The 22,909-nt window shown below is 44.5% G+C and overlaps 1 protein-coding gene across 15 annotated transcripts in view; it reads right to left on the bottom strand.

Annotated features, from left to right (window-relative positions):
- The window catches only part of LOC110473259 (protocadherin-15), a 632,634-nt gene that overhangs the window by 341,920 nt on the left and 267,805 nt on the right, over positions 1–22,909 (bottom strand). For 4 of the 15 annotated variants that reach the window (XM_085583142.1, XM_085583134.1, XM_085583137.1 and 1 more), the window contains one exon: positions 12,298–12,358. The exons of the other annotated variants lie outside the window; for them this stretch is intronic. The gene's annotated coding sequence lies outside the window, so the exon portion shown is untranslated. The remainder of the gene's footprint in view (positions 1–12,297; positions 12,359–22,909) is intronic. 15 annotated transcript variants of the gene reach the window in all.

Below are 22,909 nucleotides of genomic sequence, written 5' to 3' on the forward strand. Positions count from 1 at the left end.
AAGGAACTTAAATCTCACTCCAAATAAATAAAATAGCACCTAAGACAGAAAAAAGTGCTTTACAAATTGTGACTCTTTCCCTTAAAATAGAAATTGCCCACCCTAACCAGCCCTGAAACAAATATAACCCTTGCTATTATTTCTGTGCTCAGTATTTAGCTAGGGGAGGCTCTGATTGGATATTAGAATATATATTTTCCCCTGGAAGAGTAATCAGACATTGGAAAAAGTTTCCTGGGGAGGTGGTGGAGCCACCCTCTCTGGAAGTGTTCAGGAGGCATCTGGAGGTGGCCCTGGGGACATGGTTATGGTGGTGCTGGAGGAATGGTTGGACTCGATAATCCTGGAGCTGTCTCCCAACCCCGATGGTTCTGTGGTTTGCTACATCCTTGTCTTGGGTTGGAAATGAAAGATGTGGCTGAGGGTGTTAGAGGGGTATGAACTGCCCCATCTTTTAGAGATGGGGCAGTTCTCTTCTGCTCATTGGACAGTTTTTTCTTTATCTTTTCCACAACCAATCCTCCCTCCAGAAGGTCTCTGCTGTTAATGGGCCATTAATTACTAATTATCTTCTGTTAATGGGCCAGTGAGTGTCCCTGCATGGCTGAGAAAATTACATCATCTCATTGGGAGATGCTCCACCCAGGGGGAGGAGCCAAGCATTCCTACCTGGATATAATCTGATACATGGAACAGCACAGCAGCCTTTGCCCCCTGCATTCCCAGAGGAGCAGCTTCCTTCCCACTGCATTCCCAGAGGAGCAGCTTTCTTCCCCCTGCATTCCCAGAGGAGCAGCTTTCTTCCCCACTGCATTCCCAGAGGAGCAGCTTTCTTCCCCACTGCATTCCCAGAGGAGCCCAGGCCCATCTCCCCCATCCCTGGAGCTCCAGAGGAAAACTCCCCCCTTGCCCAGGATCCTGCGCCAGCAGAAACACAGCTGGCACTACAGGAGGGCTGAGCCCCCCTGGGATGGGGCTGAGCCACCTCCCTGACCCACAGGCTGCCAGGGCCTGTTCTGACCCTGTCAGGGGTTTGGTTTTGGTTTTTCTTTGTTTTTGTTTTTTTTTGTACTTTTGTATTTTTAATTTTCCTACTAAGAAACTGCTATTCCTGTTCCCATATCTTTACCTGAGAGCCCCTTAATTTCAAAATTATAATAACTGGGAGGGAGGGGGTTTACATTCTCCATTTCAAGGGAGGCTCCTACCTTCCTTAGCAGGCACCTGTCTTTCAAACCAAAGCAATCCTTATTAATGCATCCACTTCCAAGGAGAAAGCTGTGAGATAGAAATACATTTGTAAAGCCCATTCCAGGGTTACAAGCTGTCTAGAACAGTCCTTTGGAATATGCAATAATCCACACTCTTCCAAGGGATCAGCTGTGCAGGGACTTTTTGCTCCCACTCCCAGAAACAGGGCCAAATTGGGAGTGTGTGAGACAAAAATGAGCCTCTCCCCCATTAATGGACTTTAAAACCCTTCTCATGCTCTTTTTTCTGTCATTGTCAGATAGAAGTTCAGCACTAAATAAATGAGAGGTTCTACTTAAAAAATAAAAATCGCTCCCTCTTTTATCCATCAGCATCAGCATTTGGCCATTAAGTATCTTCCTAGAAGCAGAGTATAGAAATACATCCTAGCCTGAACATAACTGTGGCACTACCATAAAATCCTGATGTAAACAGAATTCCAGAAATGAACCCTCCATCTGATACCCAAACATCTGAAAAACAAACCTCAGCACTAGCATTATTTTATTTCTTGGGGTCACAGTCCAAAGATGAACATGGAAGCTGGAGGGAAGAGCTGTGGGATTCAAAGCTGGGTTTGTCAGGTTTCCTGATCCCACTGTGGGTTGAGGGGAGGCAGACACACACTTGGAGAAGAACAGAGGTTGTGGGGTGCTCCTGATCAACTTGACTTGCTCTGCTGCCATAAATCCACCCATCTTTTGGCACAACTCCCACTAATAGCCACAGCTCTCTACTTGCTGTCACAGGTCAGCGACACATGGGAAGATGGGAAGTGAGAGGTGAGGGGGAGCTGCATCCCCCACAGCACTGCTCCCTGCCTGGATCCCACCTCTGAAAGCCCTTTATCAAATCTCTGGTTTTTGGAAGAAATAGAGAAGAGGTGACAATGACTCTTAACCCTAAGAAAGGCAAAACATGACCATAATGAGCCAAAAAATTACTGGAATTATCCAAGAAAGTCTGCAGCTAGATTTTACCTTCATTCAACAACTGACAGACAAAATTAGGGCTAAAAGGAGGGAGGACTTGGGAATCTGAGACAAAAACAGGAGCATAAAACCCACCAGAACCCTAAGAAATATAAACCCCACCAGGACAATAAAGCAGCAGGACTCTTGTGCAGCTTCAAGGATGACAGCTAGCAGGAAAAAAAGAGCAGTTTATCTTAAATTTCCTTCCAGTACCTGAAAGAAGTCCTGACAATATTTGAAGTGGGGAAGCTTCAGAGAGGGATTTTTCATCAGGAACTGGAAGGACAGGACAAGGAGGCTTCAAACAGAAAGGGCAGAAATTCAAGCAAGATATTGGGAAGGAATTCCTTTGGGAAGGAATTGTTCCCTGGCAGGGTGGGCAGGCCCTGGCACAGGGTGCCCAGAGCAGCTGTGGCTGCCCTGGATCCCTGGCAGTGCCCAAGGCCAGGCTGGACAGGGCTTGGAGCAGCCTGGGACAGTGGAAGGTGTCCCTGCCCATGGCAGGGGTGGCACTGGATGGGATTTAAGGTCCCTCCCAACCCAAATTATTCTGGGATTCTGTGAGTCTATGAAATAACATTGCTAAGGCAAAGATTTGGGAAGCCCCCAAGGAAATATGAATCTATTTTTCAGTATTTACAATTATATGCAGATGTGTCACAATATTTTTAATCACTCATCATTGCTCAGTTCCATTCACCAAACCAGCACCAAGCTGCCAGTCCCCCAAGCAGTGAAATAAGATGGATTTTCCTGGTGCCTCCTTTCCCTTCAAATCCAAGGGGAAGTTTCTGTGTCACTCAAACACTTCTCAAGGTATTTTTAGAAGCTTTGGGTTCGATTATTTACATTATTTTTCCTTTGCGTGTTAAAGGTGATGTGGTAGAACAGATCCAATCTTTCTTTGCTCTGCTTGCATTTCCTTTGCAACGTAAACACAGAAATCCATGAGCTGCAGACTCTTGGTGACTAAAACTGCCTTAAGTTAGGGGAAAATCAGAAGAAACACAAGTATTTAAAAAAAGATGTCTCTGTCACTACCAAACCTGGGATTTGCCTCTCTCAGAGGATACCTGTCTTGGTTCTCAAATCAGCTGCAGACTCCCAGGCTTTGATTCCACTTCAAAGAGAAATTTAGTATTTATTTTTCAAGGAAGGAAAACTGATTCGTGACTCTTTGATGTCTTGTTTCATAACTTAAAAAAAAAGAAAAAAGAAAACAAAACCAAACAAAAAAAAACCCCAAAACAACAAAAAAAACCCAAAAAAAACAACTTTATAGGGGCAAGATTAATTAATATCAGCAGCAATGACTTATTTACCAAAAGAAGAGATTTTATGAAGAATGTTGGAGCTGCTTGGAGCATGACAGTGGGTAAGCCTTGGGTTTTACTTATCAAATTAAATATCAATGAAAGCACTCTTGGGTTTTCTTAGTGGAAGAGTTTGGTAGCTCTGACTCTTGGCACTTCTTTCATTCATACTGAGCTTCAGAATGAAAACCTTACTTAGTGCAGGCCCAAACTTTGGTCTCAGCAAGAAGCAGACAATGGAAAATGAAGCAGTGAAGTGTGATTTGATTGTGAAAGGTTCCTGGCACCACAGCACAATTTTAAAGCTGAGATTAGGGAGGAATTCCCATGTTTACACCTAAAAGAGAAACCACTAAATTTTATTTTATTTTCATTTTCCTACATGACTTCCACTGTTTGGATTAAATAGCCAGGCTTTTAGAGCAGAAAGGGCTGGGGTAGATGAGGTTGTTTAATTTGTTAAAATATAGCCCGTATCCCATCTAACTCTGAGAAAAATATTTGGAAAAATTATTCCACAGGCACAAAATCTTTTACTACATCTCTCATAACCTGATTTTGCTGCATTCAGCAGTTTCCCCCCACCACCCTTTGTTTTAAAGGAATGCAAGCCATGCAAAAAGCAACTAAGAAAAAAGAAAAAAATTGAAAGTTGCCCTCTGAAACTCCTGCCTGCCTTGTAATAATTTCTGAGACAAATGTTCTCCTGGGGAGAAATGGAGAGGTGCTTTCATAGCCGTCACAAACCACACACTTTGGTGGCTCACAGGTGCAAAAATGAATAGACTGAATACATATTAAATTCTCCTGCCACTGAATTGTGCAGTACAGAATCACAGTCATAGGTTTTTGAGTTCTTTATTAAATTGAGGGAGGTAAAAGTTTCACTCCAAGGACTGTTCTGAATGTATCTATTTGTTTGGAGAACTACAAGCTCTTTTTTTTTTTTTTTTTTTTTTTTTTTTTTTTTTTTTTTGGCCAAGTCCTCCATGTTCCTGCACAAATTAAGTTATTTAACTTTTTAAAGTTAAAAATTGTGAGGATGAAAATTTTTTAAAGTTTAGTCATCATGGGAAACTGCAGGGACATGACAAGGAGGAATGCGATCCAACTGAAAGAGGGAAAATTTAGGTGAGATATGGGGAAGAAATTATTCCCTGGCAGGGTGGGCAGGCCCTGGCACAGGGTGCCCAGAGCAGCTGTGGCTACCCCTGGATCCCTGGCAGTGCCCAAGGCCAGGCTGGACTTTGGGGCTTAGAGCAGCCTGGGACAGTGGAAGGTGTCCCTGACCATGGCAGGGGTGGGATTGGATGGGCTTTGAAATCCCTTCCAACCCAAACCATTCCAGAATTCCATGGTTTAAAAACAATTCTCTGCTCAAGCAGCTGGCCCCATCCCAGGGTTGGTGTCTGATGCCACCTCCCAGCCTGTTCTAGACAGATTTTTTCAAATGCTGAACAAACCATTTACAATTTCACCATGTCACTGCCCTGTCACACTGAAAAATCTGACAAAGATTATTCCTTAATCAACATCTAAGGATGGGTTCATTATTCCATGGCTTTATCCTGGTAATTAAAGCAGCTGAACACATCCAACAGCCCAAACCCAGCAGTAAGCATGAAGCCAAAAGCCAAACTCCCCTGCTCGAGCTGCTGCCTTTGATCCCCCCTCACAGCAATGGCTTTTCCAGCTTCATCCAAGGAAAACTTCCCAGACTGATTTGATGACAGACTAAGCCAACGACACTTCAGCTTCTTTCAGATCCTTCTGCCTGCAAAATATAAATGCTTTATGACTCCTTTAAGATTCACTCCCAAGTCTGTTCAGCTTTAAATTCCTTTTGACTTTGCTGGCGAAATCAAAGTTTGGATAGCTATAATGCCAGGACTCTGCAGGAGAGCTGGAGAATAAGAGGTGGCAAAAGGGACAGGGAACAGCAAGCTGGCTCAGCTCTTTTATCCCTAATCCCATCTTCCCTAGCTCACCCACCTGCAGGGACTCTCCTGTTTATTCACACTGACTTTATAAACTCTAAGCAGCACCACAAAATAAAATGGGAAGGGTGAAAACCTCCACAGAGCTCTGAATTCCGCCCATTCGTTTTTCAAGCTTCTCATTAAAAAACACTTTTTGCTATTTCTTTGCTTAAACTCAAGATTCCAAAACTCAGGGGGGATGTGGGGGGGATCGGGAAAGATGCCAGTGAAGGAATATTTTGTACCTCAGCTGCCAAATCACGGAGCAAAGGACAGAGAAAAAGTGTCCTGTACCTTGGGCCTTATCCCTTAATTTGCAGCAAACACTGCTGTGTGCATTTCAGCATCATTCCTCTTGCAAAGCAAAATCAAATGCAGGAAAAGCCTTTTGTTATTCCAATTCCCTGAACATCTTCTCTTTATAGACAGAATCCCCAAGTGATTAGGGTTGGAAGAGACCTTAAATCCCATCCAGTACCACCCCTGCCATGGGCAGGGACACCTTCCACTGTCCCAGGCTGCTCCAAGTCCCATCCAGCCTGGCCTGGAATACTTCCAGGGTTGGTGAATTCAAACCTCTCTGGGCAAGGTTCCTTCCAGGCTTGGAGGGAAATTCAAAGACACTGCAGGCTGGGGAGAATATAATTTTTGATATTGCAGAAGTGTAGCAGGAAAGTCAAATGGACTCCCCCAGAGATTCCTATGGAAAGATTTTGGGGTAACAACAGCCCTGGAAAGATTTTGGGGCAAAATCAGGCTAGATGTGCTGCTGGAAGTGTACCCAGAGCTGGGCAGGGAGGTGAGCTGGAGGATCTTGGCTGCTGAAGGACCAGACCTGGGATGAACTCAAGTTGCTACTGCTCCACTTGCCAGTCCCTGTTCCTGTCAGTCCATGCTCATTTGGCCACAATGCTGGAATTATCTGGATGTGAGGCAGTGCTGGGGGAGCCCTGCTCTGGGCATGGTGGGACAGAGGAGACATCCCAGTGTCTCCTGTTAGTGCCTCAGCCTGGGCTCCACACACCCCAGCCATCTGTTCCTGCAGAACCAGGCAGCCCCTTCTCATTGCAGAGATGCACTCCTCTCATTTTCACTCAGACACAGCCTTAATTCCACTTTACTCTTCTGATCCCAACAATCTGTCCTTTTGTCTGCCCCATGCTCAGCTGGGTGAGCCTTCACTCTCTGTTCCTGCTGTGGCTCCTCTGCCAACGAGATCCTCCAGCTCACCTCCCTGGCCAGCCCAGGGTGCATTTCCAGCAGGGCCTCAGGGCTCTTGCTTCCCCAAAATCAGAAGCCTCTGTGCTGCTGAGAACAGAGAGCATAAGCCAGTGTCCCTGTGGTCACCTTTCCCACCCAGCCCAGGCTTCTGCCATTCCTGCCCATCCCAGGGCCTCCACCCTCCCTTCCAGATCCTCTGCTCCCCAGTCTGAATAACCTCAGCTAAAATGTGGCAAATTGCATATTTTTGTATTAATTACTGCCTTAAGCACCAATTACAACCCCAAACAAAATTATGCATCAATGGCCAAGTGAGCCAGGCACTGCTGGAGCTGGGCAGCTCTCTGTTTTCATCCTGAACAGAGGCTCAGAAAGGAAACAAGGTTCCAAGGGATCAGGAATTAAAGAGAACTGTATTTCCCTGCTGCATTTTATTTCATAAATACATTTATGTGAACCTAGGGCTCTGCCAGTTGTAAATCCTGTTCAAGGGTATGCCAAGGAAGTGATAAATGAAGGTGTAGACACTTGACAGCGTCCTGAGGGATCTGTTAGTGCCTCTCTGGGTGGGCAGCAATGTCCTTTTCTGTGTTTCTGGGTACTCTCTACTCATGTGAAGGCAGAAGAATTCCATGAGCTGAGTGCTCAGCCAAGAGGAACTGCTTTTAATCCACTTCTGTTATATCTTATAAGGAGAACATTAGGATTTATACCACCCTGTCACCACAGAAAGGCGTGCAGGGAGGGAGTTACACAGCAATGACATCTGTGGGTAGAATTAATGGGAAGAGCAATGTATATGTGGGAAATGTATCCTGACTGACACAATTACCTGGGGAAAATGAGAGCAAAATTAGACCTGACTCTCTTCCCTGTAAAAGTCAGCTCTGATCCAAAAATCCAACAGCCTGCAATTAACAAATTCTACACATTTTGTCCTGCTCTGGCTTAAAGCTGATGTGTTCTTGGCAGAGGCTTTCAGGCTGATGCTGACACCTAAATTATCAACCTCTCAACATCTGCCCTCAGAAAACTTGGCTCTGTTAGTGCAGCAATAAAACCCCCAGACACTTCTCCCCAAATATTGGGATGGCCACGATCTGGGTGAAGGCAGTGCAATCCCAAGTGCCAGTGGGAAGCCCAGGAATGCAAATAGGGCTTGAGGCCAATGTAAAGCACCACCAGAATTTCAGAGCTGATCATCCCTGGCACATCCCAGTGCACAGGGACAGGCAGAGGAGCAGCCAAGGAGCTGAGAGGACAAAGCCAATCAAGAGCTTTCAACAGCAGCTGCTGAGGACAAGAGCTGCTGTCTGGGAAAATACTAGAGAAAAGAATAATGGAATTATAAAATCCTTCATCTTGGAAAATCCCTGCCAGCCCATGGAGTCCCAGCTGTGCCCAGTGCCCAGAGCACTGACTGCCACCTCCAGCCCTTCCTGGGACACCTCCAGGGATGGGCACCCCAAAGCTCCCTGGGCAGCCCTGCCAAGGCCTGAGCAGCCTTTCCATGGAGAAATTCCTGCTGAAGTCCAAGGAAGGAACATTCTTTTCCCATTCTCTCAGAGAGTCTGTAACTCATGAGCACAGATCTCTATCCTGTATTTGCCTACATCCTAAATGTACTCACCCAGCCTTTTCTATCCTACTGGGACTTGAAGTTATTTGGATTGATTCTCCCTGGATATTTTACCCTCTCCTTACCCTCATTTCTGTGCTCAAAACTCCTGCAAAGTGGCCAACATTTTCACCCTCCTTTCTGTTTAAATCCCACAGACCTCACCATAACAGAACATTTTGCTCTAAGTGACAACTTGCAGTGGCTTATTTGTGCTTCAAGATTTTGATACCAGACAAATTCTTCTGTGACACCCCAAATCCCTAACCAACTGGAAAATTAAGAAGAATGCAAAGCTGCAGATCAATGGAAATTCTTTTTCCCCCTCCATCATGCCCAGCTAAGTTTCAAACCCAGCTGACAAATTCCGGGTGCCATGGTGAGCAGAGCCAGCTCTGGTTACCTCTGGGCCTTTTCTTGTATCACTGCACAGCTGCAGGAACTTTAGGGAGAGTCTTTTAGGGAGGATCATTTAGGAACAAATCCACCTTGAGGAGAAATTCCCCAGTGCTGAGATACAATTCAACCAAAGCACCAACCACAGAACCTTTAAAATTACCTATAACTCTATCTTTTGCACAGGGAAAATAAATTAAAGGGTGTGCATGGGAGAGACAAATCATGGAGATAAGGATCATATATAAATCTACAGAGGCTATGTAATTAGTGCACCGGAGATCTGGGATTAATCCTGTTCTCCTGGTGAGGATGGAGATACTGATGTGGGAGAGTGCTCCAGTTCAGGTCACTTCTGAAGGACTGTCCCTCACTGTCCCCTGCACACTGGTCTGCACTGCAGGAAGCTCTGGGAGCATGGAAACTACTCCTGGGGGATAGAACCATGAAATCCAGGGATGGTGTGGCTGTTCCAGCAGGCCCCAGGCTGCAGACAGTCTGCATGATTAGACATTGTTGGAGACATGTGGGATCCCCAGCAGGAACTTCTCCAACACTTTAGTCCATCCAAAAATTCCCTTGCTGGATGTTGGCTCAGGATAAGCCCCCATGCTCCAACCAGCGTTGATTTAACTTTAAAGATACACCACAATATCTTAAAAACACCTCACAGAAGGGTGCCCAGAGAAGTCTGGGATAGTTTTCCTAACTCAACACCAACAGCCCTGACTGTCCAATCACTGGGATTGCAGCAGTTCTGATGAGTGGTGCCCACTAAAGAGCTAAATCTGAATTCATATTCATTTCTCAGAGTGATGCCAAGCACCAGCGGGCACAGCAAAGCCTGAACTGAATCCTTGGCATGATTTAAAGCCAATATTTCTATTTTCTGCCGAGTTTCTCTGGGAAGAGAGGTTCACATAATCATTCCACGCTGCTGCCTTTTTGTCCTTCCCCCAAAATCCTTTGATAGCAGCATCAAAGCTATTAAGATGCAAATCACTTCAGGAAAGCTGCAGCCAAGATAGAGGAGAGTGATTCCCAAATATCCCTATGAAGGGACGTGCTGCAGTTTCACTTCCTGTGCATTAAATGTAAGGAAAATCCATGGAAAACCAGTTGTTCCCAGTCTCCAGAGGAGGGAAAAGCCCCCAGAGCCCAGTGAGGAGATGGGAACCACAAGGAGCTGGGAATTCACCCCTACTTTTACTCAGAGCAAGACTTTTAGGTTCAGCAGCATTTCTCAGTTCATCCACAAGGACGATCTCTCCCTGGAAATAGTTTTTAACAAGAATACACCAAGAAGGGATAAACAGATAAACATTTGATGCACTGATAGTGTTGTGGCATAGCTCTTATCACCTGGAATAAAGCAGGGAGGCTTTTAGGAGGGAATGCTGTATCCTGCTTTTGTACCCATAAAAGCTGGAATTTCCCATCACTTTATTAAAACCCGAACTTCTCCCACTGTAAGTATTTTTTCCTTTCCCAGAGAGCATGGAAAACAGCACTGAGAGCATCTCTGCAGTTCTTTTAAAGCCAGAGCCAGCCACTGCTGCAACCTCATCTCCCTGTCTAACTCCATCCATGCGACCTGTAGAGGGCAGTGGATAAAAGAAAATCAACCACCAGAAGGAGCCATAAATGTTAAATACAAATTTAAAAAAAAAAAAAAATGGCATCTCATCGAAGGACTTCCTCATATTGAAAAGCTTACAGGTAATTCCATGGATTAATGGATTACTGCAATGGGATTTTTCCAAGCCCAAATCCCAGGCTCTCTGGCAGATTGCACTGACAGGCTTTAGAGCAGAGCTCTTCCCTTAGGATTTACCTTTTTTTTTTTTTTTATCTTTCACCTAAGCTAAAACATGCAGCTGGGCCTCCCACTGCCATGCTCCTCATGGGCAAACAAGACTTCCCCTTCCTCTACAGAAAGCCACCTTAAGCCAAGGAACGGAGAAAATACAGCTGAGCAAAGCTGAGTGTTTGCACAATATACAACAGTGTGACATTAGTGTTCAAATTAATATCAATTTAATATCAAACCAGCCAGGACCCAGAGCAGAAAGCAGCCTCCTGGATAATTCCTCTGTGGTTTTCAGGCACACTGCTAATAACTTCATTATCCATTTGGCATATACAATTAACTCATTACTGATGGAATATGTAAAATCCAGGGTAAAACTCCAATTAGGCACAGCAGATAAAAGCAGTACAGCAGGTACAGGATCCTTGGCCTTATCTTGCACATGAGAGCATTAATCAATACAGCACGGGTGCTTATGATCACCTCATTTCAGCCGTGCTCTAGTAACTTCTCCCAGCTTTGTAAACCTCATGCAATTTTAAAACTGGCTCTGCAATTACCACAGGCAGAGCTCTCCGTACCTCCTTAATACCCCTTTATCTCTGGAACGCAGATTAGACCTGCAAAGGCACCAAAACCACCAAGAAGGCAGAGGAATAGGGCTGGAAAATGTGTTTGTTAGGTTGTCAGAACCCCGGCTGGGTTCAGGGGTTCTGTGTGGTGGAAAAGTCTCTCCTCCAACCCGAGCTTCCAAAGAAAACTCAGCAACCTGTGGTTTGCTCACAGATCAGGCAGAGGCACACACACACCCTGACATCCTCTCTGACCCCGACTGCTTCTTCTCTCCCTGCCCAGGGCTGCTGCTGTCTTTTATATGGTACATTATGTGTGATATATTTATAGTTTTTTCCCAATACCTACTACCTATATTAAATGGTGCTTTTCTATTCAAACCAATCCATAAGTGCCAACATCACCAAGAACATGGAGGTAAGGAAGAAGAAAGAGGAGGAACAGGACCGGCCTACATTCCTCCATCTTAAAACCTCTGACCCTCATGTACAAAGTAAAAACCCCCTGTGCAGGTGTTAAAACCCCCTTGTACAATACTAAAAAATTCTTCCCTCTACTTTGTAACTACTTTTACTATAATATTTAAACTTTTGTGACTTCTTGTTCTTCCTGCAAGGTTGGTAAATCATTCCATGGCCCAAACTCAAAATCACAGCTGTTTCCAGCTGCCTGCCAGGGTCTCAAATGCTTCTGACCTGGGCCTGGAACCTCCAAATATGCCTGAGGGACATGTTGAGTTCCAACATTAGGTGATGCCAGGGGGTTAATAGGGAAAGGCCCGGCGGTCTGGAGCTGCTGGGATCCAGAACTGGGTGGGATCTGTCCCAGTCCTGTGGTGAGTCACAGTCCCTGCTGCATCCAAACCCTCCGAGAGGCAGGGATCAAAGCGGGAGCCAGCGCTGCGCTCTCCTCCTTGCAGACTCCGGCTGAGTCACCGCGTTATAAATTGCCACTGCTCCCGAGGAGTCAGACACTGACAATTCACTCCTACCTGCTGCGCTTTTTCATCTTCTTTCTGATGGTTTTATTTTTGCCTCCCTCTGCCACGGTTTCCTCTCTTTGCCATCAGTGTTCCCTATTGTATCGGTTCTCTCGGATTTAAAAAGGGGTGGAGAGCTAATGGCTGTTTTTGTAACCCACATTTGTGAAGGTAAACACTCACATGGACTTCTGAGCCTTCCTCATACTCTGGCAGAGTTGTTGAAGAGTCCCAGAGTGAGAGCCTGTAGGAATGAAAAATTGGGAGGTGCTATTCATGCTCAGAATGGAATGAAACAAAATCATTTTGCTATCATCTGTTATATAGATCTCTGCTCTCATCTGACATACAGATCTCTGCATGTCACAGTAATGTGGGGACACATTTTCTCCTAGGAGAAATCTGTTTTTGGTGATGGCACTTTTCCTTCTCCAGAAAGAAAACGCAAATATTAAAAAAAAAAAAAAAAGAGGAAAAAGTCCAAAGTGAAAATAAAAAGCAGGTGCAAGCAATTAAGAGCGCTAAGAATGGATCATGAACATGGTGGAATCAGTCCAAGGTTGAACTGGATGATCCTGGAGGTCTTTTCCAACATTAATGTCTCTGTGATATCATGATTCAAAAAGTGACAACAACAAAAAAAAAAAAAAAAAAAGATATGGGTGGTAAGGTCATGGAGTAGCACCTTTGGGTGGAAACGGCACTGGGGAGGTCAGAAGTATTGTTCTGACTTCATCAGTCATGAAAGGTGCCCACAGCCACATCCACATCCACACCCACACCTCCTGAGTGCCAACCCACAGCACTAAGGAAGGATCTCCTGGTTTTGGGAGAAAAAACACTGCTAGTGGTGCTTTTACTCTCTCACACAGAGCAGGTCACACTGCACCCCCCACCCTGGCAGCACTGTGCTCCCATCTGGCAGGAGCTTGTTCCTCTCTTTACATGCAGCCTTTATTCCAGATTCTCAGTCACACCTAAGTGCTCTCCAACCAGAGCACAGCCAAGTCCAACTGCTTGGGAAATTGGCCCAACCACAATGAGAGGCTGGATCTTTCCATGATGAAAAATGGGTCCTCAGGTGCATCATCTCAAAGAGCAAATCTCCTGCTCAGGGGTGAGCCAGTGGCTCCCTGGCCCAGTTAGAGAGGCTCCAGCTGAACCCAGACAGAATTAAAGCCTGCTCTACAAGCAGCCAGCCCAGCAGCTGAGATAACCCTCATTTTCCTGTCTCTACCACAGGAAAATGACCATGGAATTGAATACGAATGAAGAGAAGCTGGATTCTTTAAAGAAACCATTTGCTTATGGTTTGCTCCTCTGGGAGTGGTCCAAATGCAGTGCTGAAGTTCTCTCCAGCATTTCTGTGACAGAGGTTTTCATTCTAACCAAAGGAGTTGTCAGGATAATTAATCCACAAGCATCAGAGGTTTATGTCCAAAAAGGAGAGAGAGGAGTCCTGTAATTTATTCGAATAAAGGGAGAGGCCATGGGGTATTTCCTTGGGGAATGCCTCCTTTTTACCCTAATTTCCTGGCCACATGTCCCTCTCTCTTTCCCCATTGGCTGAGGTACTTGAAAGGTAGAGATTCCCTGAAAAATCTAATATTTAAGACCCCCTTCTAATGTATAACGCCCCCTTTATCTTTTCCTTGTCTTTTCCTTGAATTCCACTCAGTGGAATTCTTTATGGAATATATAGTTCTTCTCATTGTTTCTTTCATCTCTCAGTATCCATTTTTATTTATCAGCAGTACAGTTTATAAAGACACATCTCTCATTCCATTTATCAATCAGTGGAATCCTTCCCATTGTTTCTTTTATCTCTCAGTATCCAGCTTTATTCACCAGCAGACCCACAGTTTGTAAAGACAAGTCCCTCATTCCTTTCAGAGTCAATGTAAAAAGACAGGTCTCACACAAAAACTCCAGTTTGTTCAAAGCCCCAAACCCAGGTGCAGGGATGGCTGTACAAAACATTCTCAGTGGAGGTGCTGCAGCTGAGAGCACTGGAAGCTCTCAGGCTCTGCTTCCACTACACGGTCCCTTTTGGAAACTCCTGCTCTGGATGTGACCTTGTAAAAGCACCATTTGGAGAGAAGGGAAGGTCTCTGCTAATAAATACGAGTATTTGCTATGATTTATCATTTCTACCTGCTCATAAAAATAATTTGTTTTAAATTATGTAAAATGGGGTTGATAACTGCAAAGAACAAAACCTGAAACCTCAGAGATATTTGTTCCACTTTATGGCCTCTCACCTTCAAATATCTTGACCATATGGTTATGTAGAAAACTTGGTAAAATCAATACTCTAGCAATAAAATTGCTCAGCAGCAGGAAATGATTTGGCTCCTTAGGCCACTGGTAAATAAGACAGGGTTTTGTGAATGTACTGTTAATATTCAGACAGGGAGGTAAGTCACTCAAAAATAAACACATTTAATCCAGAGACTTCTACAAACAATTCCAAATCTATTTTCATTCTCCCATTAGCAAGTACACTGCGAAGCTTCTGGCAAGCATTGCCATTTGTTTTAGCTCATTATAATAGTTCATTAAAAATAGAAATAAAAACCCTGGAATATCCAAGAGGAAAACTTCAGTCCCCACCGTCAGCACTGCCGTTCTCCAACTTTAATTGGAGCAAAATTAACTCGTGTCTTCCTACACTAGAATTTACAGGTGAAAGCAAAACCCCTGTGTTTGAAATTGGGTACTTGGCAAAGTCCTCTGCATGGATAAAGCATTGGGAGTATCTCAAATTATCCAAAAAAGGCCTGGTGGTGTCCACCCACCTCCCGCTTCAGCTGTGCTTTTGGGCAGCATCAGCTGATTTAATCTCAGCCCCACAGCCCTGCTTTGGTGTCAGTGCTCGGTGCTGGTCTGGGTGTGTTTGTCACAGGCTGGAGGAGTGGAGTGGGCAGCTGGTGGCACCTCCCTGCTCCAGCAGGGCCATCCCAGAGCCCAGGGCACAGCATTGTGTGCACACAGCTCTGCCCCAGCCCCAGGGAGGAGAGCCCCCAGGCTCTGTGCACAATGTGCTCAGGGCTGGCACTGCCCAGGGAAGAAGTTGTGCCTCCTGTGCAGGGGGAATTGCTGGGGCTCCTCTCCAGCCTGAGCAGCCCCAGCTCCCTCAGCCTGTCCTCATAAAAGACAAAATCAGGGGCTCAGGGCAAGCACCAGAATGTTTGGAACCTCAACAGGTTCACCGAATCACAGGGTTGGAAGAGACCTCCAAGATCGAGTCCAACCCAGCCCCAACACCTCAACTAAACCCTGGCACCCAGTGCCACATCCAATCTTTTTTTAAACACATCCAGGGATGGTGACTCCACCACCTCCTCAGGCCATTCCAGAACTTTATGACTCTTTCTGTGAAAAATGTTTTCCTAATATCCAACCTACATTTCCCCTGGAGCACCTTTAGACCATGTCCCTCTAGTTCTGTCAGTGCTGCCTGGAGAAAGAGACCAACACAAGCTGAGCACAGCCACCTTTCAGGGAGCTGTAGAGAGTGACAAGGTCACCCCTGAGTCTCCTTTTCTCCAGGCTGAGCACCCCCAGCTCCCTCAGCCGTTCCTCACAGGGTTTGTGTTCCCAGCCCCTCTCCACCCTCGGTGCCTCCTCTGGACGCGCTCCAGCGTCTCAACGTCCTTCCCAAACTGAGGGGCCAGAGCTGGACACAGCACTCGAGGTGTGCCCTCACCAGTGCTGAGTGCAGGGGCAGAATGAGCTCCCTGCTCCTGCTGGCCACACCATTCCTGATCCAGGCCAGGAGCCACTGGCCTTCCTGGCCACCAGGGCACACTGCTGGCCCATGTTCAGCCGGCTGTGGACCAGTGCCCCCAGGTCCCTTTCTGCCTGGGCACTGTCCAGCCATGTCCAGTCACCACATGCATTTCCTGCTCCAAGACATCCCCAGACCTTTCTGTCACAGGGACATTTCTTTCTCTCACAGGTTTTTCCAAAGAGGTGCACAGAGAGAAATGAAAGAGAAAACAATTTCTATTTCTGCTCCTTGTTTTCCCATGTGGAATGTGTTTGGAGAATTGTTTACCTGGGGTGAGTGCTTGATTGGATTCTAGTGAGGATTGTTTGAACCTGATGGCCAATCCAACCCACCTGGGGCTGGACTCTGGCAAACAGGGTCACAAGTTGTGAGTTAGATATGGTAGTTAGAGAAAGTAGGTATGTAGTTTTAATATCTTCCTTCATATAATATATTAGTGTATTTTAACATAGTTATAATAAAGAAATCATTCAGCCTTCTGAATTGAAGTTGGACATCATAATTTCTTCCCATCGGGTTCACCTGCATTTACAATACTTTCATTTCTGATCCATGTTTGTTTAAAATCTTTGGAGAGATATTTAAGTATATCCACTCTTTGGGATATTCTACATGGTTTTTCCTTCAGAAGAAAAGCAAGGGAATTTGATCATTGCCTGACTCTGGACCCAGCTCAGCTAAATTTTCCTTGATTTCAAACAGAAGTGGAATTTCCCCTCTCTCTCCAAACAGGCCCAATGTCCCTAAGAAGCTGCCTGTGCCCTGAAGTGGCTCTTAGGAGCTTTAACAGTGCTAAGGTGGCTTTAAATAAATTCTGCTCAAGAGATTTTTTTCTTTTTCAAAGAGTGCTCATTCTTAGTCTATTTTTCATCAACTAGAAAACAGAGGATAATTAAGAGAAAACATTGCCATAAATCAACAAAAAAAAAATTAAAAAAAGAGAACAAACCTTGTACCTAAATGAAGGCATTTCACAATTTCAAACTACAAGAATTTAATTCAGTTACATTCAGATTTCTGTTCTTATTTTGCATTAAAATGACAGATTTTTGCCTGAACTAGAAACTCTGTGTACACAGTTGTTGTTTTCCATGACTCCAGCATCAGCAGCTCCTTCTGCCCTTCCCAGGCATGGGAGAGAGGCAGCCCAACCACATTTTCAGGAGCAGCAGAATATTCACCTGGAACAATCTAGGAGGGGCAAGAAAGCCCAACCCTCCTTTTGCACTTTTCTGAATAAAACAATGACACTGCCAAAAAAAAAAAAAAAAAAAATAAAGAGCAAGAAATATAAATTGTACTCACATTGAAATTAGGAATCCAAATTAATAATAGAATCATTGAGGATAAAAATAATCTCCAAGGCTGTCAGTTCTAATATTTGACTGAATACCACCATGTCCACTCAGTTTTTGAAGAATTGTTGATTTAGATGAAACTGAGAAAATGTCAGTATCCAACAGTAAATGAACTTATTTTAAACCCTATCATAAGAGACAGAATTTGCTTTCCTTTTTAATGTCTGTCCCTTTCACCATTCAAATTGTCTTGTGTAAGTTTTCTCTGAGGTCCTGCTGAAGTGGTGACAGGGACAAAAGGGACAGTCAGGAAGGAGGCAAGAGGCAAGAAGGGTTAAGCTGATGACAGAAGCATTGCTGGCTCTAAAAAAAACCCTACAATCTATATCCCAGAGAATCTGATGGGTGAGACCAGTCTCATCCCAATGAGGCTTTATCCTGTTCAGCTGAGGAGTGATCCTGCCTTCCTTTATCCCAAGCATGCAATGAATGAATTGGAATAGCTGCAGATCAGTTACATCTGTTCAGATAAAATGAAGATTTATCCTAAAACCAGTGACAGGCATCACAAAAGAGTCTCCCAACAGGGCTGGCAAACACATGGAAAAGATATTTTTCCAATAGCTCTTTGTCACCTTCAGCAGGAGTGATGTCTTTACCTATTGTATTTTTCAAGTGGTATCTGCTCATGTTTTGTTTTGGTCTCCTCTGCCTTTTAACATTTGAAAAGCTCCTGGGAAGTCTGACAGGTAAGAGGACAGAGGGCCTGTTGACTGAGATGTGAAATTAAAGCCCTGCACATCAATGTTTCCCACTGCCAGTCACCATTTCAGCTGTGAAATGTCCTTCCAATGATCAGATGTAGAGGCTGTAGGAGATTCCTGCAGCTGGAAGTACAGAGCACGGATGGATTGGTTGGATCTGTAGCTTGAGCAGTTTTTCACCTCTTGGAAGCTGGAGGAGTGGAGTTACCCCTTGGGTTGATATTCTACAACCCATAGAAACCCCTGAGTATTTTAAATTCATTTTATATGAGCAGTACTGGAAATCTGATGGGTCTACAAACCCATCTATCGTCATGTTCCAACTACATTATTAACACTCAAAGTACCAGGTTTTGAGGAATTTCCATATGGATGGAAACTGAATAATCACAGTTTAATTTTACTTAATGCAATAAGTAAATAATTAACTCACAAATATGGCTATGAATTAATCTCACTTCATCCTATGACCTCTTTGTCTCTTGGGCAATAATTTAGTTTACTCTTAGAAGTTTTTCCTTAAAGTAGTTTAATCATCACCACCTTAGGCAATTTAGTTGTGTTCATTTACTCCTTTGATGACAGAAGTGAAACACTTTTCTTCACACTCTCAGGAGATTCTAGTGCCCTTTGAGAAATCTTGCATTGATCCCAAAAAAGTAGAGTGGAAATCTTCATGGAATAAATTGCCTAACTCTTGACACATGCTTGGACCCCGATTCTTCATCTACACCATAATAAAATTCAATTTCTAAAACATTCCTGCTAGAAATAAGCTGATTTATTAAATACAGTACCACCCATTATGATATGAGAAGCACATTTAAGTGAAAAATGCTGATGTGAAAGCAGTAATTTTGTTTGCAGATTTTCCCTGGAGTGAAACAAAAGTGTGCATGGAAATTATCCCAAGCAAATCTCTCAGCTCTATCCTTCTGATCATCTTGGTGCTTCCTCTGGATTTGCTTGAAAATTACCTTTTTTCAGTTTTCTCTTTACTTTCTGTAGCCACAACAACTATAGGTCTCCTGTATTTCTGGAGATAGACCAGATATGGCTTCTCATTTATTCCCCAGCTCCAAAGCCTCTGGAAGGTGACACTTGGTTGTGGAGGGGATTGGTTCAGAAACTGCTGATACTACCCTGAAAAATATTACTCATCTCCAAGGAGGAAACTCTTTAATTTCAGCGGGCCCTGGCTGCAGAGGTCACAGGTTTCTCTAGAGGACAGGAATGACACATTCGGTGTATTACTCAGGCAGGAATTGAATTACTGCTCTCCCAAGCTTGGCATTTGACTTGGCTGTCAAGTACACAACATCTCATAAAAGGCACTGGGCTGTTTCACTGTGCTGACTTGCAGCTCTCAGAGGCTGGAGGAGATGGGGTTGGCTTTGCCTTGATGTTCAGGAAGGAGGCTTGCCAATAATTTGTGAAGTAGATGAATAAACATGTGTTCAGTAAGGCTCTTTTTCTACAAATTTAATAACGAGTTTCAGGGGTTGAGGTGAGAACAGGGGGAAGTTTGGATAAATAAAAGTGTAGGAATGTCCCAGGGGAGCCTGATATGTATCTAGCACATGTTCTATGCATTACAGCACTTCTTTTCTGACTGTAACAGTAGTTTCAAGGCAAGGGCTAGGAGGTGGTGGATCAGTCCTGGCAGGAGTTCCAGGCCACCTTTGGAATTAATTTTGGGTATGATCTCAATCCCTGTCTTACAGAATGACAGCCATGATGCAGAGCCTGGCACCACTCACTTGGTGAAGGGACAAAGCCCAGAACACCCCTAAATAACACAAAACCAGTCCAAGACAGTACTCCAGAAGGGTTTGAAGAGGGAGCTGAGTGTGAAGGCTTCATCCCAGAAAGGTCTGTGTCCCAGGCCAGGTAAATCCTGCAGAGGGATGGGCCTCAAAGGCAGCACTCTCACACTCAGGAGCCATGAGCAGAGAAGGGGGAAGGGTTGTCTGTGGCAAGCACATTTCTCTCCCTCTCAGGATTTTCATAGAGGTGCACAGAGAGAACTGAAAGAGAAAACAATTTCTATTTCTGCTCCTTGTTTTTCCTATGTGGAATATGTTTGGAGAATTGTTTACCTGGGGTGATTGCTTGGTTGGATTCTGGTGAGGATTGTTTGAGCCTGATGGCCAATCCAACACACCTGGGGCTGGAGTCTCAAGAGAGGGTCATGAGTTGTGTTAGAGTCAGAGAAAGTAGTATGTAGTTTTAGTATCCTCCTTTGATATAGTATATTGATGTATTTTAGCATAGTTATAATAAAGAAATCATTCAGCCTTCTGAATTGAGTCAGACATGGTCATTTCTTCCCGTTGGGTTCGCCTGCATTTACAATAGTTGTCCACCAGAGCAGCAAACATGGAGCCTTGTGCAGGCACTGCCAAGAGAAGTGAAATGCTCCCACTTCTGCCTTCCAAAGTGCACAATTCCAGAATATCCCATTAAAAGTCTGCTGGGATGCCAGGAGAACAGGATGTTCTACCTCAGCCCCAGAGTGATTTGGAACAGCTGCAGTACAGAGCAGCCTGTGTGTGTTTAAGAACAGGAGAGTCCAAGGAATGTTTCTGGGAGCCCTCTCCAAGTAAGTCTGCAGTGACCATGGAGGATTCAGAGTAGAATCTTTACCCAGTCAGCACCATTTTATAGACAGTCATGTTTAAAGTAACACTGAATTAGCCACTGGTCCTTGAGGGTCAGAAGCACAGAATAAGCTGGAGTGCCTCTAAACAAAGAGTTCCATCTTTCTAGAATAGCAGTGTGGGAGTAACACCTTGCCCATATCTCCAAAAAGAAGATCTGCTAATGGCAAGATGGAGAACTATAGAGCACAAGGTTGTTCAGTAGGGCCACATCACCATCCTACAGCTTCTCCTGAGGGAGAGCTCCCATCTCTGCTCTGGGAGCAGGGAAGGGCTGGAGCTGTGCCAGAAGGGTTTAGGGTGGATTTCAGGGAAAGGTCCTTCCCCAGAGGGTGCTGGCACTGCCCAGGCTGCCCAGGGAATGGGCATGGCCCCAGTGCTGCCAGAGCTCCAGGAGTGTTTGGACAAAGTTCTTAGGTATGGGATGGGATTGTTGGAGTGTCTGGGCAGGGCCAGGAGTTGGACTAGAAGATCCCTGTGGATTCCTTTAATTCAGGATATTCCACGACAATACATCAACCTGCTTCTGCCCAGACCAAATTCCTAAAGATTTTGGAAGAAGCTTTGACTAAACCAAGAACAAGGAGTGTCGGCAGTCATTGCTGTTGTGGCCAGATGAAATCCAGGGTCTTCAAAGGAAGAAATAAAGAAAAAACCTCTAAACCTTCATTTTTCTCACTTCTCTGTATCAGATGCTTGCACATCTTGATTAGAATTCAGGATGACTCATATTCCATGGCCCTTCTAATCCATAAAATACTACCACCACACAGAGTTGCTTGCAAAGACGCTCTAAGGCATAGTGAGCAAAATCCCTGATAGGATTTCTCCTCCTCTTTATTCAAATAAATTTTAATTCTTTTCTTTTTCAGACCTCCAGACTGATACATAACAGCAGCCACAATTTAAATTAGGTAGTGATGGTGAGTTTCTGTGATGTACTGCCAATTATTTTAAATTAAACAGAGAAAAAGTGGACTCGTATCACAACTATTGAAAGTGGTTTTCCTTTCCTGTCGATTTACATCCAAATAACCAACTTATCAACCTTGCAAATGTCAACCTGCACTGAGGCAAGAAGGTGTGAAGTTCTTAAGCAGACACTCTCCTTGGGACTGAAAGGTCAGTGTGCATGTTATTTATTCTTCCTGGGGAAAGATTCTTCTCTTAAGTCATGGAAGGTTTTTACACTACCCACAGAAATAATAATGGAAGGCTTTAACCAAGGAAAGACCGGCCTCAGCCTAAATCAAAAAAGATTGTACAAAAGGATTCATTTTTTTTTAACATACAGACAGAAATATATGCAGAGAATAAAATCAGGAATTGAAGAGCATTGTCCTCCAAGCTCAGGTTTGGATTCTACTCCTCTTGAGGGTGTCAAAACTGCCAAATCCACTATGACGTCCACACAGGAATGTCACTTACTGGCACCCTCTTTTCCACAAATTTTAAATACCCTTAAAAAACATCCTGTCCTGGTTTTGGGTGGGACAGAGTTAAACCATAACACAAACTTGTATTTCTCTCTTTCACTCCTCATCTTGGTAAACCCCAAAACCCAGTAATTTTATTTAAAAAGTCACATTATGGCAAAGGCAATCCTGCTGCCTGGCTGGCTCCCACTGCCATGATCAACAGTGCAACCCAACATTTTGTTCCTTATGGCATTGTTTTAGTGCAGAAAATTGAGATGGGATGGTGAAAATAAGGAAAATTTGTGGCTGGAGAAATCAAGCTTTGGGGTTAGTTGGGGAGACAGATGAACTAAGAAAACAACACTGCACTAAAACACCATTTTTAATGTGCCAGAACCACTGCTTCGAGGGGAGGAACAGCAGCAATGTAGCTCCTACAGCAAAATGTATCAAAAGAATCCTAATTTCTAAAAAAATAAAGCCATTATTGTTGTAAGAAAAGACAGTCTTGTCCTTAAGCTTCCTTGAACACACTGGTCTAGCTTCTTGCACCGCAGCACAAGGGAAGTCAGAGAATATCTTAGAATCACAGAGGTTGGAAAAGACTTTTAAAGTCATCAGGTCCAACCATCAACCAGTACCACCACCCTGTTCACCACTAACCATGTCCTGAAGCGTCACATCCACACATTTTTTAACACCTCCAGGGATGGGCACTCCAAAGCTCCCTGGGCAGCCCTGCCAAGGCCTGAGCAGCCTTTCCATGGAGAAATTCCTGCTGCTGTCCCAGCTGAGCCTCCCCTGGCCCAGTTTGAGGCCGTTTCCCTTTGTCCTGTCCCTGTTCCCTGGCAGCAGAGCCCGA

This window comes from Lonchura striata, chromosome 6 (assembly GCF_050655825.1).
Source record: "Lonchura striata isolate lonStrDom1 chromosome 6, ASM5065582v1, whole genome shotgun sequence".
Lineage (NCBI taxonomy): Eukaryota > Metazoa > Chordata > Aves > Passeriformes > Estrildidae > Lonchura > Lonchura striata.